Source organism: Equus caballus, chromosome 28 (genome assembly GCF_041296265.1).
Source record: "Equus caballus isolate H_3958 breed thoroughbred chromosome 28, TB-T2T, whole genome shotgun sequence".
Lineage (NCBI taxonomy): Eukaryota > Metazoa > Chordata > Mammalia > Perissodactyla > Equidae > Equus > Equus caballus.
The window spans coordinates 42,617,654-42,635,165 of NC_091711.1; the positions used below are offsets into that span (position 1 = coordinate 42,617,654).

A 17,512-nucleotide genomic window follows, 5' to 3' on the forward strand; every position below is an offset into this window, starting at 1 on the left:
CAAAGAATAAGGCAAGAAACACACTCTTGGAAAAAGAAAAACGTGGGAGGACTTACTTCTCCCAATATAACAGGGCTTATTACAGTTATCATAATTAAGACTGTGAGGTACTGGTGCAGGTATAGACAAATAGTGAGAATGGAAGCAAATAGTGAGCTCAGAAAGACACCCACACACAAGGTAAGTCCTTGATATGCAAAAGAGGGAGGTCTGCTGATGGCTGGGGAAACAAGAGTATTTTCAAGAAATGAGAATCCACTTGGAAAAAAAAAACTAAATTGGGCCTTACCTTAATCCCACACAAAAAACTAAGACACAAAACTCATAACTATAAAAGACTCATAAATCAAGTACATTAAACTTAGAAACTCTCAATCAAAAGGTACCAAAAGAGAATGATAAAGATAAATCAGAGTGGAAGATGATATCTGCAACACATTTAAGCAACAACAAACTAGTGTTTAGAATATACAAAGAATTCCTATTAGTCAACAAGAAAACAACAATATAGTAGGAAGAACAGGCAAAGAGGAAATCCAAAGGGCCAAGAAATATAAGAAGAGAGGTTCAACCTCACTGAAAAACCTTAAAATGAAAATCAAGAATGTCATAAGATACCTTTATATAATCAGCAGAGTAGTAAACATTAAAAAGCTAACAATTCCAAGTTTTGACAAGGATATGAAGCAGTGGAAACTTCCATATACTGCTACAGAGGACATAAGCTGGTACAACCACTTTGGAAAACAGTTTATTAACTAGTAATTTTATATTACTAATGAACCCATGTACCAGGATACACGAGGAACATTCAGAGTAACACTGCAATAGCCTAAACCTGGAAAGGACCCAAATGTTCACAAGAAGAAGGAATTTTTTTTTAAATTACAGAATAATTTTCTTTGGGAGCATGCACTATAAGTAATGAAAATGGATGAACTCAAGCTATATACATGAATGAAAACCACACATGTTGAACAAAAGAAGAATACAGAATCATTCTATTCATATAAATGTCAACTAAATTATATTGTTCATGAATAAATATATAATTGGTAAAAAAAAATTATTTTCAAGAAGTTAGAATATGGTTGCTCCTAGGAAGAAGAGATGGGGCTGTGATCATAGAGGAGCATGTGGAGACATCCTTGGGGTTCACAAAGAGCTGCTGCTGAGCTGAGCATTACACAGCTCTTTGCTTTATGGTTATGCTGTAAACTACCTTTTGATTTACATACTTTTCTGTATACATGTTATTATTTCCCTCCCAAAAAAGAAAAAGGACTTGAATGGTAAAATACATATCTCACCAATCTAATTTCAAGGGGATGATTAGTATAAGAAGCTTTTTCAATTTTGCAGACATAATTTCAAATGTTCTGTTCCATTGTTCTCTAAGGATATTCATATCTATTGAGTCCTGAACAATCTGTGATTCAAAAATGAACATTCCTATAGGTGTAAATATAAGCAGTTTTTTGTGGGTGATATTTCAAGTTTTTATTCATTCAATCATTGGGCTGGAGAAAGGCACTTTCTCAATAACGAGATCCCCTTCAAAACACAAAAATTCAAGTCATTCAAAGGTCTCATCAGCTTTAATATCCAAGCACAAATTTGTTAACCAGAACACAAGAAGTGCAGGATAGCTATTCAGGGGATGGCTAGGAAGGGAGACCACGCAGAGAAGGGGAAAGCTAAATAAATCTCACCATTTTCAACAACACTGCCTGGTATTCAACCTCTATCCATGAACCAAAAACTTATCTCCCATAAACAAATCACTAGCCCCAAATCTGGTTTGCAGTACCCAAAATGGGAAGGAAAAACAAAAGAAATTTGATATTGATTCGCTCTGATAAAAGAGCTAATGATTTGTTCACTAAAGCAACAGGAGGGAAGGAGGCAAATCTGATAGCTGTGGTACAACTTCTTCTTTATAACCTTCAATGTTTTCCGCAGTCTCATGTACTATAGGCACTTTATAAATATCTGCTGAATACTAATTTCCAGAGTGGCCACAGCAGTGAACAGTAGTAGGATTGTAGGAAGGTACGAATGACTGTCCTGAAATAAAATTTAATTTAAAAGTCAAGGACAAAATAAAAGGTTAAGAATCCCCCAAATATCACCTTTCTCTTGGAAACCTTTATGAACTTGTTGCCCATTAATTTATCTAACTTTTGTCTGCAACGCCTTCTGAGTAATGCATTCCATGTAACTACTATTCGCTGTATCTTAAATCTATAATTCCCAAACTTCAAGAGACACATCTCTTAGATATAAGCAAGTCCTCAACTTATAAATGGATTATATTCCAAAAGCTCATAATAGGATCATTTGGAATATGGAATGCACTTTCCCACAGAAGCCATGAAATATGATTATGGCAAAATTCCCAGGCTTTCCCATAAAAGCCTATAGGATAACTGGAATGTAATATATTTACAATGAGAAAAAGAGGCAAATCAGCATTTCAGCTCCTATTCTAGAGGCTCCTGAAAATAGGCTTTATGCAGTCTCAGCCAGTTCCAAAACTCATTCATACTTAAAAGACTGATATCAGATTAATATGAAGAAGGGATGGATATGTAAGGAAAAGACAGCCAAAGAGCACTACATCATTAAAGGAAGAAGCAAAGTGAAACTTAAATTTTCCATTATGATACATCCATTCCATGTGTGCCAGAACTCCTTTAGCTGGAGCCAAAGAGGATGGGGTTAGATCATTAGAGAGGTTTTTCCAGGCTTCTCCAAGCCCAGGCTGGACAGGATCCACAGGTAGACCAATTTTATCTTTTAGACCTAAGTGCTCAGCCTAGAAGAAGACAGAGGAATAATAATTAAAAATCCACCTTGAAACTTCTCTACCAACTTTTTCCAATTAGGGTTAACGAAAGGCCTCTCCTCCCAATAGCGCTCCAACATCCTTTGTTTAGGAAATAGAGGTATGAAGACCTTGGCTGCCTACTGCCCCACAGACCCTTGCTAAATCACTGAATTTCTATATAAGATATGTTTCTAAATGAAACAGATCTGACGAAGTAAATTTCTCACTCCACCATTTTAACACACAGTACACCTTTTATGAAAAATGACCTCCTCTAACTCTAGGACTACTCTGCTCTAGAACTCTACTCTTTCCAATTTCACAATCTTCTCTGGGATTTTCCATTTCTGCTTTTATCTTTACCTCTCTATAAATAATCATGCAAAGAAGACCTAGCATAAAATAGAACAATTATTTTCTTAGCGGTAAATCCAGCCTCTTTCCCCCATTGACAAGAAGCAGCATTACAGTACAAATAGAAGACCCTATTATGGCCAGGAAAACCCTGCAACTAGACACTAACAGTATTGCCCCGTGCAGACATTCACCTGACGGCTGCTGGAATAAAAAAGAAAATAAACGTGTCTCATCAGGGAAACAGTGCTTGGCAACTTTCTAGTCCTCCTAACCTGATAGTATTTCCTATCTTCTCTCTATAATAACAGAATCTAATTTTGACAGTTGCTTTAGTGATTTTTGCTAAGCAATTAGTATGTCTGGTCGCTGGCATACACTCTATCATATAAGGCATTTTTCTGTCGTCACTAAACTTCTTATAAAGTATTTCTTTATTAAGCCCCTCTCCCTGCTTTCAGCAGTGTTCTAATACCAGTATTTCATCCCTGTTTCCTTTCTAACGTTGAACACAATTTCATTTTCTTGGGTTTCTCTTCTCCAGGCAAAATGATAATTATGTTGTCTGTTGGTTTCAAGCATCCATATTCCCTTATAAGCATAATCACAATTAATCAGTTTGGAGCTCCTGGCAGTTAGGAAACCATCCTAGCAACTGAAAAGGTTGGCGCAGACACAGCTCAAACTCAAGGAGACAGATCATCTGGATCAGAAGTTTTCAACTTGTGCTCTTTCGAAAGCTACCTGAGGGGCAGGAAGAATGCCAAGCAAGTGGGGGTCTGGCTCCTCCATTCAGGTTTCATTCAACCAAAGCAACTGTTTTACACATTGGGCTTACATATGAAATTTCAAATTTATAGAGATCTTCAACTTAAAAAAATAGCTAAAACTTCTGGTCTAAATATGCTATCACTAAAAAAGAGAATAAAATACTTCACCTATGCAGGGCTGGACTCAGAAAGCCTTCCTTCCAAATAATCTAAATCCTGAATTAAACAAGGCTTTTTCTTTTTTCTGGCCAGCAACAGAGTCAACGATCATTTTCTTTTCTTAATTGCTTAAATCTAAGAAGTCACTATTTCAGTGAGTTAATAGTTCAGTTTCATCATTCATTCATTTGCCCATACATTCAAGCAAACATTTATCAAACACTTGATTCTAAGACCTTGCTACTCAAAGTGTAGTCCTCAGACCAAAAGTACTGGCATCACCTGGATGCTGGTTAGAAATGCAGAACCTCAGGCCTCACCCAGATCTACAGAATCAGAATCTGCCTTTAACAAGCACCCTAGTTGATTCATTAGCCCACAAAAGTTTTTCGCTAGGCACTAAGGATACCACATAAATAAGACAGACACAATCCCTGCCTTCACAAAGCTTGTCATTTGTCAAATATAATAACAAATAAGTAGATAATTATCACAGGGTACTTCAGAAAAACAGTGAAAGAGCAAACTCCTAAGCCAAGCTGGGAGTCTGAGGAAGAAGTTCTGAAGGAAGAAGCATCTTCTCCTGATTTGTTTGTTTTTTTTTTTTTTTTTGAGGAAGACTGGCCCTGAGCTAACAGCCACTGCCAATCTTCCTCTTTTTGCTAAGGAAGATTGGCTCTAAGCTAACATCTGTGCCCATCTTCCTCCATTTTATATGCGGGACACCTGCCACAGCATGGCTTGATAAGTGGTGCCAGGTCCGCACCCGGGATCTGAACTGGAGAACCCTGGGCCACCAAAGCAGAGGGTGTAACCCCAACTGCTAGGCCACTGGGCAGGCACCCCAATTCTTCACTAGATAGAAATGTTAGCCAGAAGAGGAAGAAGAAGGTCATTCCAGGAAGAAAAAACAGGACATAAAGTGGAACTGAGATGTGAAAGTGTGTCTCTTATGGGAAATCCCAAATCATTTAGTGTGAGTAGGAAAAGGTGAGGGATGGGGCATAAGCTGGCTATGAAGGACCTGGTTTGCCATGCTGAGGAGCCTTCGCTTTATCCCAGAGGAAATGGGGAACCACGAGGTGATTTCAAGCAGGACAGCAGAAACCTCATTTACGGTTTAGAGATATCATCCCAGTGGCCACAGGGACAAGGTTAGAAACAATGGGGCACCAGTTAGAAGGCCCTCATTGCAGTAATCTAAGTAAGATATTACTAAGAATCTGAACTAAGTGGCAGCTGTAAAGATGGCAAGAAAAGAATGAATTCGATAGATATGAACACTGCTACAAAAATTAGTGACTGACAACTGGAAAGAAAGATGGAAGGAGTAAAAGGGAGATGGAATAAAAAATTACTTCCAAAAATAGTATGTTATAATCTTTTTGGAGAGTAATTTGGAAATACTGACTTAAAAAAATTAAAAATTTCATACACAAACATGTTACTTTTGCAATCTGTAGGGGGAATCTTCTTTATATCCATCTTCTCATCTAGTTCTGGGAGTTTGTCTGACAGTTAGGTGCACCAAGATTTATGTACCAAGATGTTTACTGCAGTATTATTCATTACATAAAAAAATTAAAACAATGTGAGGGTTTCATAATAGGAGACTGGCTAAATGGTGTATGTACACAATTCAAAGGTCAAGCAGAGAAAAAATATTTTCTACTACTGTTTAATGATACAGGAAAATCTCACGAAATAATATTACATGAAAACAATTTCTACAGACTACACGTGTGTAAAGTAAACAAATGAACAAACAAAAACTGATAGAAAACATATTAACTGCTGCCACTATCACTGAACTGTGTAATTATGAGGGAATTTTTATTCTCTTTTTTCCTACTCTTTATCCGATGATAAAACAAATAAAGCTCTTGGGGCCGGCCCCGTGGCCGAGTGGTTAAGTTCGCGCGCTCCGCTGCAGCGACCCAGGGTTCGGATCCTGGGCGCGGACATGGCACTGCTCATCAGGCCACATTGAGGCAGCATCCCATACGCCACAACTAGAAGGACCTGCAACCCTGCAACTAAGATATACAACTACGTACCGGGGGGGATTTGGGGAGATAAAGCAGGAAAAAAAAAAAAGACTGGCCACAGTTGTTAGCTCAGGCGCCAATCTTTAAAAAAATAAATAAATAAATAAAGTTCTTAAAGTTTTCATTTAGGAAGAAAACAAAACAAAACCACCCCCAAGTTTGAACATCTGGGTGGAGAGTGGTGTCAATTCCTATAATGGAATATTCAGTTGCAACTACAGGTAAGATGATGAGTTTAACTCTGAACATACTGAGTCGGTGGCAGATCCAGTGAAGTTTTCAACAGACAGCCAAGCAATGTGAGTCTGGAGCTCGGAGGAGAGACTTGGCCTGGAGATAGGAAACGGAATCAATAGCATAAGGTAGTGGTTAAAGCCAATGTTCTGGGGGAGATCATTAAAGGTAAAGATATAGAGTAAGAATTAAAGAAGCCCTAGAGCTGAACACTGGGGAGTGACAAAATTTAAGAGGAAGGGAGAGAAAGAGAACAAAAGGTCTGAGCAGAAAAGGGAGTGGCTGGAAAGGTAGAGTTTAAAAAGCCAGGAAAGAGTAAGGTCACAGATGTTAGCCGAGGAAAAGTTCAGGTTGGAGGGAGTGGCCAACCATATCAAATGCTGCAGAGAGGTCAAACAGGATAAACAGTGCCTATTTGCTCTAAAACAAAAAGAACACTAATAATGACTTCAGTAATGGCGGTTTCTGACGAGAGGAGGGACAGAAGACAGAATGCAGTGAAGTCCCTGAAATGTGGGAAAGAAAGCAGAGACAGTGACTGTAAACTACTCTTTCAGGAGCTTGACTACAAAGGGAGTGTTATAGTGGTTGGTCAAATGGGGAAAAATTCAGGGGCTGGCCCCGTGGCCGAGTAGTTAAGTTCACGCGCTCCGCTGCAGGCGGCCCAGTGTTTCGTTGGTTTGAATCCTGGGCGCGGACATGGCACTGCTCATCAAACCACGCTGAGGCAGCATCCCACATGCCACAACCAGGACCCACAACCAAGAATATACAACTATGTACCAGGGGGCTTTGGGGAGAAAAAGGAAAAAATAAAATCTTTAAAAAAAAAAAAATGGGGAAAAATTCAGTTGATTTACGCGCCAAAGAGTCGATACAGATAGATGATCCACCACACCTCTGCCCCAACAGCACCGGTGCCCTCTACTCCACTGAGACCATCACAGCTGGCAGCACCGATTTCCTCCACTTCCTGCCCAGGATATTAGAGGTTTGTTGTTTGCTGTCTGTCATCACCTTCACTGCCATGCCTTCTATCCCAGAGGAACGCCAGGCCTTCCTCCTCCTCAAGGCAGAGCCAATCCCTTTAGATTCCATCCTCTCACATCTCCGCAGGAACCTTGCTCCATCAGTTATCCTTTCTCTTTTTCTGTCTTCACTTTTTCCCTCTGGACTCTTTCCCCTTAGCATAAAAATAAGCTTAAGTCTCTGCCATTCTGGAGGAAAAAAGTAGAATTAGAAATGGGGAAAGAACACACAAAAAAAGCTTGAGCGTCCATTACTTCCCAAAATAAAATTCACTTGAGTTTCCATTACATTTCCCACTATGGATGTAAAGATAGAGTTCTTACTTCTATTGGAAGAAACAAGTAAACCATTCAGCTATCCATTCAACAAATATTTATTGGGTGCCCACTAATGAGCCAGGAGTCAGATATACACCCATGAACAAAATAAAGTTACCAGGCTCACGAAACATACTATGAAAAGGGGGAAACACAGGGGCCGGCCCAGTGGTGCAGCGGTTAAGTGCACACGTTCCACTTCTCTGCGGCCCAGGGTTTGCCGGTTCGGATCCTGGTGCGGACATGGCACCGCTTGGCAAAAGCCATGCTGTGGTAGGTGTCCCACATATAAAGTAGAGGAAGATGGGCATGGATGTTAGCTCAGGGCCAGTCTTCCTCAGCAAAAAGAGGAGGATTGGCAGTAGTTAGCTCAGGGCTAATCTTCCTCAAAAAAAAATATAAAAGGGGAGAATACAGACAATAAACACACACACACACACAAATATATATACACACACATATATACATACATACACATACACAGATCATATACACACACACACACAGGGATCACAATAAGTGCTTGGAAGAAAAACAAAGCAGGATAAAGAGTAATGGGAGGTGCTATTTTAGATAAAATAGGCAGGGAAGGCCTCCTCAATGGAATGACATTTGTGGAGGAACTTCAATGAAGACACAGCAAGTATCAAGACCCTGGGACAGGAGTGTTGAAGAAACAGCAAGAAAGTCAGTGTGGCTGGAGCAGAGCAGAATGAGCTAGGGGACAGAGATGAGAAATCAGGTAAGAGAGGATACCAGGGCCACATCCTAAGAACTATGATTACATCATAAGCCTCATGGGAAGACACTGAAGCGTTCTGAGAGGAGTGTAACAATGTCTGATTTCAGTTTTCAAAGCCTCACTCATGTTGCTGAGTGGAGAATTCCAATGACAATACAGGGCGATGAAGTACGATGACAAAGGGAAGTTGGGCAAACCAAAACAGGGACACTTAACACTGAATATGAGTTAAGACAGGCCTCTCAAAGGGAGTGATGTCTGAACAGAATACTAAAGGACGAGTAAAGAGTTATCAGCAAGAAGAGTGGGGGAATAGGGTATCCCAAGCAGAGGGAACAGATGTAGAAAAGCCACAGGAGTTTTGAAAAGGTTTGGTGTTTCTATCCCCCCAGCATCAAACAGCAGTCAGAAAATACTTCATAAAAATATATCACTTATGAGGCTGCCCAGTGGCATAGCAGTTAAGTTTGCAAGCTCCACTTCAGCAGCCCAGGGTTCCCCAGTTCGGATCCCCAGTGCAGGCCTATGCACCGCTTATCACGCCATGCTGTGGCAGGTGCCCCACATATAAAATAGAGGAAGATGGGCACGGATATTAGGTCAGGGCCAATCTTCCTCAGCAAAAAGAGGAGTGCTGGTGATAGATGTTAGCTCAGGACTAACCTGCCTCAAAAACAAACAAACAAAAGAATGTGTATTCTCATTAACTTATAAATAATATATTTCAAATTAGAATCCCAACAAGTATACCAAAAGACAGGTATGAGAACTTCACAGCAGCATGATTCATAACAGTCCCAAACTAAAACAACCCAAATATCCATTAAAAGTAAAATGGATGAATTGCAGTATATTCATAAAAATGGACTGATTATATAACAACGAAAATAAACCACACCACACAATTCAACACAAATAAATTTCAGTAACATAAAAGAAGCCACCAACAGAATACATACAGTATGATTCCATTTACATAAAGTTTAGAAACCACCAAAGCTAACCTACGGTGTTAGAAGTCAGGCTGGTAGCTTCCTTTGGGCAGGGAGTACTGACTGGGAAGAACCACAAGAGCTGGTTGTAGGGTGCTGGTAATGTTTTACTTCTTCACCAAGTAGTAATCGCACACAGGTGTATTCACTCTGTGATAACTCAACAACAAGGACACCTAGAACGTGCGTGTTCTTCTGTATTAGTTATACTTCAATCAAATGGAAGTGTACTGGTGTCTGCAATTTACTTAGAAATACATCTAAAAAATAAGAGGGACTGATGGACAGAGAGATGGATAGATATTTTATAAAGCCAGTATTATAAAATATTAACAGTAGAATCTAAGAAGTGGACATAAAGGTGTTCTGTGTAAAACTCTTTCTACTTCATTATACGTTTGAAATTTTTCATAATAAAACATTGGAGAAAAAAATCCAACAGGTTTTTTTCACAGAACTTCACAAGCTGATTCTAAACTTAGGGAAAATTAAAACGGCAAGAATGGCCAAAATAACTTCGAAGAAGAAAAAGGCAAGGAGAGACTCATCCTAACAGACAGCAAGACCACTTATTCAGCAATAGTAACTAAGATGTAGTATGACACAGAGATAAATAGAGAGACCAGTGAAACAGAACAAAGAGCCTAACAACTAACTCCTGCACACAGAGAAACAGAATAAGGCTGGCGTTAAAGACTAGCAGTGGGGCCGGCCCCATGGCCGAGTGGTTAAATTCATGCACTCCACTTCAGCGGCCCAGGGTTTCGCCAGTTCGGGTCCTGGGCACAGACATGGCACCACTCATCAGGCCATGCTGGGGCGGCATCCCACATGCCACAACTAGAAGGACCCACAACTAAAAATACACAACTATGTACCGAGGGGCTTTGGGGAGAAAAAGGAAAAATAAACTCTTAAAAAAAAAAAAAAGATTAGTTGGGAAAAGTAGGACTAATTCAATAAATGGTTATTCATAGCTTAGATTAGATGAAATTATAGAATATCTTTAATAACTCACAGGGAAAATAAATATTGAACAATGGAAACAAGTTGAAGAATACATACAATTTACTTTGTGTGTAAAATACCAAGTTCTCTTTGAGTACTCTTTCTCCAATTAATACATATATTATATATATGAACATATGGGTTTAGAAAATGATAAACAACAATATGTATTGCCTAAGAATACATTCATATGTAAAAAGAAAAACCCAGAGATATTTGGCAGTGAAATACCAAATTCAGGGTAGTAGTTACCTCTGAGGATGGATGGGGAATACACAAGTCAAGTGGTACATGAGTACCTACGTATTTGCTACATTGTTCTTCGTACCATTTCTGAAATTTTAAATATTTCATAACAAATTATAAATTTTTTTTAATTAACAAAAGTTTGAAGTAATAGTACATGGTTTGTAAAGAGTACTAAAAACAGTTAACAAGCTGGATAAAAGACTAGGAATGGGGTAACGATAAGAGAAGAAGCTAAAAAAACAGAAAGAGACCAGATCTTGTAAAACAAGCCTTATAAAACATGTCTGGAAATTTATTTTGTTTTTGTTTTTAACCCATGGGGCAGTCACTGAAAAGTATTAAGCTAGGGAGTTCTAGAAGATTACTCTGACAAGGTATCAGATATGCTAAGTTTCCTAATGACAGAGGCTTGTTTACCACTACCTAATCTTAGAACACTTTATAATACAGTTGATATTCAATAAATATTTGCTGAATTAGTGAACTTATGGAAGGGGTAGGGAGGCAGAAGTAGAGAAGTAGGAAGACAAATTAGAAAGCAATTATAATAACCCAGGCAGGAAACGAGTTTACAATGATCACCTAACTTACTATTTCTCTGTTTCACAAGAAATAGTAAGATTGTAAGAAACTTTCAAGAGACAAAAAATAAAGTAAGGACTGTAACACTGTTAACATGAAGACCGTGGTTCAAAGCAGGCAATGCAATAATTGCCTATCTACTCACCATTCTTACGCTCACTAAGCGGAGGCAAATTGGGATTCCTGCCGGGGTGAAGGCCTAGGGTCAGCTCGGGCTGCAAGGAGAGCTCCTGCAGTTCATTGGCAACAGCTTCACTCTGGGGGCTAGGTGCCGCAGACAGGGACACCAGCACTGGTTCATCCTCATTTTCGCCAGCCCCTCCTCCGTCCAGCCCATTCACAGCAATGACGGAAGGGGGCAGGCACACCACACTGGAGAAATCCACTTTGGCTTTCGTGATGGCAACCTGAAAATGGAAGGAGAAACAAAAAGTTTAGATGTCACTGTAAAGAGACTATTCCACTGAGTATATGCTGAATACTAATATTATAAATTATATTACTGGCAAGCTACCATTACTCTTAAAAGCTTTTTGTAAAGTAAGCTAGTATCATTATTAAATTAATATTTATTATGCTCACAGAGTACATGAGATTTCAAGTCTGCTACTGTCCTCATCCACATCACTCAGGACAAAATACAGTAAAAATAAAGGCAGCACACACGTATAATGGGATAAAAGAAAACAGCGGCCAACAAGAAACAGCTATGAGATAAATGTTACATTCCAACTACTAAGTGAAAGTTATCTTGAGAAATAATACTTAATAAGTATCCACAAGGTATTAAAGTATCATATTGTACCAACATAATCTGAGGGAGAACATTTCTTCAAGAAAACAACTCCCAAGTCATTAGATTCCACAAAGAAATATAAATATTGAGATGTCTGTTTGATGATAGATATTAGCCCAAATATTCTAACCTACATAAATATTTAATCATAGTATCCGGGAATGGACATTAAAAACAAAACACCTGGCAACACGAGGAAGAACAAGATCTTTAAAAATGACAAATACATATAACACGAAAGTCTTTTCAACAACATGGGAATTAATGGTTACGTGAATTAAGAAGATATTCATTCACAAAATCCTATCAGTTATTAAGAATAATTTTTTTTTTTTTTTTGAGGAAGATTAGCCCTGAGCTAACTACTGCCAATCCTCTTCTTTTTGCTGAGGAAGACCTGAGCTAACATCTGTGCCCATCTTCCTCTACTTTATACATGGGACGCCTACCACACCATGGCTTTTGCCAAGCGGTGCCACGTCTGCACCCGGGATCTGAACCAGCTAACCCCGGGCCACAGAGAAGCAGAATGTGCGCACTTAACCGCTGCACCACCAGGCTGGCCCCAAGAATAATTTTTATAAAGCACTTAAAATGTGGAAAATGTTTATCTAAAGTTAAGTTTAAGAAAAGAGATATAAAGATGCATACTCATATATAAAATTATACAGAGAAGAAAAGACTATAAGTATACCAAAACACAAAATGGGTTCTGTTTGATTAGACCATGAAAATTTTTCCTCTTTTTATTTTATTTAGTTTCCAGATTTTCTCTAAAACATGTATATTGTTTTTATAATGAAAAGGCTATAGGTCTTAATCTAGAACAGGGACCTAGGAGCTCCCTGAAGATTTTAGTGAGGCCTTTAGTCTAATTTGCTTCAGATGAAGAAACCCACAAACTATTGGAAAGCTACAAAATGAAGAAAGCATTGAACACTAGAAAGGCCATCACATTCTACCTTCATGTAAGGCTACAGAGTGCTCATTATAGCCTTGCTTGTAGTTCTGGTTGATCTATATCACAAAATACAAAATGAACTGGAGAAGACCCAGATAAGAGCAATTAAGATGAGACGGTGACAATGAGAAGGGCTCCCTACTCCAAAAAAGCTGGAAGAAGACTTCAGTGAGGCAAGTTCTAAAGAAAAAAAATATTAAGAACTCAATATTCTAACTATGGGCAAACATTAGGAAGAGGATTTTTTAAGAGTTTGAACAATTTTAGGAACTACAAAACAACAAATGTTTACTAAGAAAATCTAGAATCTAACCTTCAAAGAATTTTTTTCCCATCTTGTCTATGACTTACCATCATTTAAGCCATGTCTCTGTGTGTATTGGGAGAAAACAACTGTTACACAGGATTAATCCATCTGGCTCAGTATTCTTTGCCACTGACCCTGAAAGAGCATGTTTTGTTTTCCTTAACAGCATCCTTTTCAGACTAAAAAGATTTAATTTTATGATATTCAAGGATCCTTTGAAACCAAAACTCCTTAGGAAAGCAATTGTCAACACCCTTCCCCACCCTGATACATATGTGCATGCCTATACACACACATGCACAAATGTACACACAGATGATGGCACTGAGGTGTGTGTTTTTAAAAAAAAAAAAACAAAATCTCTTCAGTGAGTCCTAAAGAAAAGTAGGAGGAGGATAGGATCAAAACTTCAGTCCCAAGACCTAGTAACAGCAACAGGTTTCTGATAAACAGTTGTTAATACACAACAGAATATCTTTCAGCCATAAAAAAGAAGGAAATTCTGCCATTTGCGACAACATGGATGGACCTTGAGGGCATTATGCTAAGTGAAATAAGTCAGACAGAGAAAGGTAAATACTGTATGATCTCACTTACATGGGGAATCTAAAAAAAAAAAACCAGAAAACAAAACTTAGGGAAAAAGAGATCAGATTTGTGGTTACCAGAGGTGGGGACTGAGGGTGAGGGAATTGGATGAAGGTAGTCAAAAGGCACAAACTTTTAGTTATAAGATAAATAAGTACTGGGGATGTAATGTACAACATGATGACTATAGTTAAAACTGCTGTACAGAATATTTGAAGTTGTTAAGTGAGTAAATCCTAAGAATTTTCATCACAAGGAAAAAATTTTTTTTCTCTTTTTTAATCTATATGAGATGATGCATGTTAACTAACCTTATTGTGGTAAGCATTTCACACTATATGTAATCATTTCATATTATGCTGCACACCTCAAAATTATACAGTGCTATACATCAATTATGCCTCATTAAACTAAAAAACCAGGTGTTACATTATTATGGATTATACGATTTCATACCTCTCATGAGAAAATTGAGAAATTTAACTGAGATGGTAACAACTGTGTATGCAGTAGATAGACACTGCAAATATATTTGCATATTAACAGGCACTCAATAAATACTTGTTGTCTGAACAAAGAAAGAAGCAAATGAAAGATACCTAAAAATAATCTGAGGACCAACACTGGCAGGTCTTGAGAAAAATCTGAATGATATAAAGAAGACTGCAAGAAAGATACAGTAGCACTAAGAACAATATTTGGCAGTCAAATACAGGAACGAGCAAGCCTCATTCCATTTAAGTACTCCAGTTAAACTGCTGGCCTAGAATCAGTTTCACATAAAAAGTTCTTAATCAAACAGCAAAATCCCATTATTTCAGACTTAACTAATATCCGTCATACTATAACTGAGCCTGAGATTAAGTAAAATTTTATGCTACTTGGGGGAGGGGTGGTAGAATAAAAGAGTGCCAGCAATTTTATAGTGTTTACCAGATTAAGAGAAAAATTAAAATATTCCTTCATAATGTATAATTCTTTACAAAACAGATTAACACAGTCAATGTTAATATGTAAATGAATATTTCTCATTTCAAATCAATTACTGTTTCACTAAAAAGGCCTGGCAATAGCGTTTACTGGGTATAGACTTTTAGTTTTGCAAGATGAAAAAGTTCTAGAGATCTGTTGTACAACAATGTGAACAAGCTTAACACTACTGAGCTGCACACTTAAAAATGGTTAAGATGGTAAATTTAACGTTATATATTTTTACCACGATAATTTTAAATGGCCTGGCAAGATCTCTGCCTAAAAAAATAATTTACTAAGCTAACTCATATTATTCACCGAGCTTGAAAGAATAAATTAACTATTCTTTAAATGTTCTTTAACTTTCACAATTCAGAACAACCTTCCTATTATTTTGAATTAGATAATTATTATTATTGCTGAGATTCAGAGACCCAACTTTCACATGTGTTTCTGCTCCCAAGAGACAATAAAAATCCATCACATGATATCATGATTTTTCTAATGAACCATGAAGTTAAACTGCAGGTCTGTAATTCTGGTAAGCACTTAACACGCACATAACCAGTACTTCTAGAAAATGATTTTTTTTTTTTTAAAGAAACTGTGGAAAATGGGCCCCCAAAGAAAGTCAACCCAAGTCTAGTGCTAGGCATGAAGAGAAAATAAAGAAGTTTAAAAAGTCATGTTTCTTAGAACATATACAATTTCAATAGATTAAAGAAAGGAGTAGCAAACCGTGTAGTGACTTGGACCATGATTGTGCCTGCCACTGCCTGGAATGAAAGAACAAACAATTTGAAAATCTGTTTTAGTGAGTGTTTCACAGATTTTATTTTAATAGCTTAGTAACTGATTAAGTTCCAGATTTACAGGATCGTTAAGGGCTTGAAGAGATCACTTAAAATTTTTATGTATATACTTTACCGCATATTTTTATTAAGTAAATTATACGCTATGCTGGTATTTGTTAATTCAGAGATATTGAAAACGTTTCAGAATATATCCTTTAAAAATGCTAGTATTAAACTGTATTACAATTAAATTCTTCCACAAAAATCATGGGGGAAGTGGGGCATAGATGAAACAAGAGTGGGAGAATATTGATAACTGTTGAAGCTGAGTATTGGATATACAGAGATTCATTATACTATTATTCTCTCTACATCTGTGTATGTTTTGATAACATTCTTAAAATATTTTTTTAAAAGATAAGATTCCTCTATAGAACCAAGTGAAGACTTGGTAAGAGATAAAGCAAGGTTTCCTTAATCTTGAACTTAGAAAATAAGCCAAACAAAAGTCAAGTACAAGCACTGACAAAAGAAGAGAATATTTAGCATAAAATATATACATTGAGAAGATTTCTTTCTCTAGCAAACACACTACTTTCTACTCATTTCTGTGTGTGTGTGAGAGGAAGATTGTCCCTGAGCTATAACATCTGTGCCAATCTTCCTCTATTTTATGTGGGATGCCACCACAGCATGGCTAGATGAGCAGTGCTAGGTACTAGCAGTGCCCAGGATCCGAACCTGCAAACCCCTGGCCACTGAAGCGGAGCACGTGAACTTAACCACCATGCCACCAGGTCGGCCCCCTACTCATTTTTAAATAGCCCACAGAAGGAAGTCCTGGTAAACTCCGACAAACTAGAGATAAGATGCAAAAATGCTGAAATACTGCCATCATGGATTAAGTCTCCTTTACCAATTCCTGAATACCCCGAAAATTTTACTTACTGTAAAACTTGCATGAAAACGAAAACCTAAAAAGTAATATCTCAGATTATCTGTATCATAGTAATTAGAAAAATTAAAAAGTTTCAAAATACTTTCTGAAATGTCTCAAAGGAAAGTAATTAAAAAATAATGAAAAGAAAAAATCTGCGTAATGTTTTAGTGTTGTAAATTTATAACTCGACTGAGTCCAAGATCAAACTTTTGTTTTCATCATAAGATCACCAACTCCAATTTCTTGGCTGCTAATTTGCATATGATCAGTAGCAGCCAGAACAAAAACAACATGGGGGCAGGGTCATCATAAGATCACCAACTCCAATTTCTTGGCTGCTAATTTGCATATGATCAGTAGCAGCCAGAACAAAAACAACATGGGGGCAGGGTCATCTCCCACAACCCATCTGTTTCCCTCTCTTGCTGGTCTGATTCCGCCTCATCTTTTCTCCACTCCACCCGCTTTTTGGGCTGCATGCCTTCTCCTGGTGCCGAGTGGCATATGTAACCAGAAGCAACAGCACAAAATGTGTTAGAGAAATGGAAGAGCTCAGGCAGACAGCTGATAACTCTAAAAGCATATACTAGAAGGATTCTTTATTATGACTCATGACAAAGAGTTAGTTTCATACAATCAAATAGTATGGTTCTTCTGAAAAAAGTTTTCTCTGTACAAAAATTGTTTTTAATCAATTAATGAACTCTCTTTCAGCTGGACAGATTTTTACTTTTATTTTCCTTGATTTATCTTCAATTTAGTAGATAAACCAAAATCTTTAAAACTCTAAGCAGACATAAATATAAAATTTGACACGAAGGAATTTTGGAACAAGTATTT

General features: G+C 37.7%; 1 protein-coding gene across 6 annotated transcripts in view; it reads right to left on the bottom strand.

The window, feature by feature from the left end:
- The window catches only part of MRTFA (myocardin related transcription factor A), a 194,201-nt gene that overhangs the window by 98,722 nt on the left and 77,967 nt on the right, over nucleotides 1-17,512 (bottom strand). For 4 of the 6 annotated variants that reach the window (XM_070253668.1, XM_070253664.1, XM_070253669.1 and 1 more), the window contains one exon: nucleotides 11,460-11,721. The gene's annotated coding sequence lies outside the window, so the exon portion shown is untranslated. Of the gene's footprint in view, nucleotides 1-11,459; nucleotides 11,722-15,676; nucleotides 15,709-17,512 lie in introns of those variants that run through there. The other 2 variants (XM_070253670.1, XM_070253666.1) reach the window with 1 other exon arrangement.